Here is a 3120-nt window from a genome sequence, read left to right as displayed (position 1 = left end):
AGAAAGGAAGGAAAAGGTTTGGGGGTGGGCCCTCACCCACCGCCCACCCCTACATAGATATATATGTGAACCAAATTACATAATCTCACATTTATAAAATTTGCAATTTTCCTTGTCTGTTCGACAATCCGCGGGGGACGTAAGTTTTTATTTTAATTTTTATTAATTTATATAATTATATTATTTATTTAGTTCATTTATTAAATGTTGATTATATTGAGCGATGTACTATTTAACCTGAATATTTTACGAGTTTGGCTATTTAAATTAGTACCTAATTAAATACCAAATCAGATATAAAAATGATATCATTGGTTAATTAGATTATTAAATTTATTAGATTTGAATGTTGCTATAGCCAATCTATAGAACTCCATTGGAATTATTAACCAAATACGCAATTGTATGTATTATTGTTTAATTAAATTGTATAGTAGCGAGAAATTGATAGAAAAGTTATAGAAATATTCCGAGAATTATATTTAATAAATGGTATGTTAATAAAGGGGAAAACAAAGATTTGTACTTCAATAGAAATGGAATATTAAAGAATTATTAGAAATTGTACAAATGATATTCAATATTATATTTAAAAGAAATTACGATATTCTCGATATATTAATTGTGTGTGGTATAACTCATTATAGGATACGGGGGTAAAGTGAAAAGACCGAACCACTACCTATTGGATAGATAAAAGCGTTGTAAGGTCGAGGTAAGTAAATAATTAATATTATTTATATATGCCTTCTGTATTTGTGGTTTACTGTTATATAAATTTGTGGTTCGTGCTGACATGGATTTATCTGAAAGAATATGAGTGATGAATGATTTGATTTGATTGACGATATTGTGTATGTGGAATGAGAAAATATGTTGAATACTATGTTTGTTGTTTGATGTGTTGTGGATGTCTGAAAATGAGAATATATGGATATACTGTTTTACGTTACTAGTTGCTTACAAGAATGGTGATATGTGGAAATGAGGGAGTGGTGGAAATTGAATATAATTGTGGTGTGAATACCCCTTGATGAGTTGAAAAGCCTATAAGACGAAAATATGATATGAAAAAGCTATGTGCGAAATGAAAGAGCTATGTGCGATATGAAAGAGCCATGTGCGAAATGAAAGAGCTATGTGCGATATGAAAGAGCTATGTGCGAAATGAAAATGCTATGTTCGAAATGAGATTGATGAGCCGGCTGTTAAGGGGGTTCACTTAAATTTATATAACCGTGAGATTGAGTTGGCGGGAAAAACACAATATCACCTTCTGATAAGCAAACTAGGAAAAATGGAGTTTGGTTAGCTGTCTTATTATGAGATAGTCATGTGATGTAATAAAGCTGATTATGTTGGAATTAAATTGATTGTATTCCATGCGTGTTGCCTGTTTATCTTGTTTGGGCGGTGTTTGATATGCATATATAGATAGGGCTGGTTATTTACTTACTGAGTGGCAGGCTCATCCCTCTGTTGATATTTTCTTTCAGGAATAGACTTTGAGGTGTCTGACTGTTGAAGATTAGGTCTACGCGCTATACTTAGGCAGGTCGGGCCAGTATGTTGTTTTCTCCTCTTTGTCAGTTAGAGTACAAATCACAGTTTGTTGTATAGAGGGAACGTAAGCATGGGGATTACTTGTGGGTTGATAATATCTATTATGACGAATCACCTTGTGGTGTATGATATGTATATATATATATGAACACAGGGATTACTATAAGTATGACGTTTAGGGTATATATAGCTCTTGTAGCGAAGGGGGTACTACACATAGTTCACAAGAGGAAGTCACATACATAAACGATTCAACGATATCTTGGAAATTGAATTCCAAATCCAAGACATTACCATAAATTCCACACGTCGCCATTGTTAAAAAATGACTGAATCGACTGCAGGTCTCAAAAACGTTCTATCAATAAATCCGAGCTTCATTTTGGTGCCTAGCACTACTTAAACCGAACGACTCCAAGGTAAGAAGTTCTTACCAACCAACGGAGAAGAGGAGAGCACAAGGCTCGAATTTTCCGAAGGGTGTATGTACAAGGCTTCACGTTCCTACTACTCTGCAGCCGCTCTGTTAATCAGATTCATAAATGAATCCGCCATATCTCAGTATCAATGATGCAAGTGCCAATATAACGACCTCAGTATGCAGAGACCTTCATGGTGAAGGCTCTAATACCATGTGAGATTTGTAGAAAACAAAATACCAGCAAAGGAGATGAATGACATCCGTGGGTAAAAACTCAATTTCTTGTAAAATTGTTACAGCACAGAGTGAAGATAACTTCCAGTTTATATACATAGAGAACTGATATAACGGATCTCTAACCAACTAACCAACTGGGCAATGATGTGGCCCAATGCCAAGAGGAATAAATGAGTCAAGTACATGTCAGCAATCTACACAATAACCAGAAATAAAAGCGTAACAGTGGAGTGCGACTTTTCATTTCATCCAGCATCAATTAGTTCAACATCTTCATCGTCTTCAATGTTGCCTTCAATATCTACAGAGTGTGACTGTTGTGACTGCTGCAATTGAGTTGCTGGTTGCTGTAATACTTCATCAACATCTCGACCGTTCGTAGCGCCATTTCCACATCCCTTCTCCATCTTACCAACACCTTTGTAGCAAAACCTGTCTCGACTGCCATATACCCCGCAATGTTTGGGATGGTCTAGATCTCACGTCTACTTCTTCAAATGATGATGTTGGAAAGTATTTAGCCTTTAGAACTTTGCTCAATAAGGACTCCGGCCTAGTTAGAGTTCTCCACCCTTACTTTACTAATAATGCCATAGTAAAAGCCCATAGTTCGCAAAAACCCAACCCCCCCCCCATCGCGGTAAATGGCACAAGTTCCTCCATGCTACCCAGTGTACTCTCCGTTTTCCTCGACTATGCCACCAAAATCCACCATTGATGCCTCAAGCTCACCAATCAACCCTACCAACAGCTAAAAGCATGACATGGCATATGTCTGTATGGACAGCAAAATTGCCTTCAAGAGCACCCTTTCCTTGCCTGTGACAGCATCTTAGTGTTCCATCCTTCAATCCTTTCTAGCAGCCGCTCACGAATAGTTTTGAGAAGTACCTGTTGAG

The sequence above is a fragment of the Sesamum indicum genome, linkage group LG6 (genome assembly GCF_000512975.1).
Source record: "Sesamum indicum cultivar Zhongzhi No. 13 linkage group LG6, S_indicum_v1.0, whole genome shotgun sequence".
Classification (NCBI taxonomy): Eukaryota; Viridiplantae; Streptophyta; class Magnoliopsida; order Lamiales; family Pedaliaceae; genus Sesamum; species Sesamum indicum.
The sequence above is the reverse complement of the archived record's forward strand: the minus strand, read 5'-3'. Positions refer to the sequence as shown.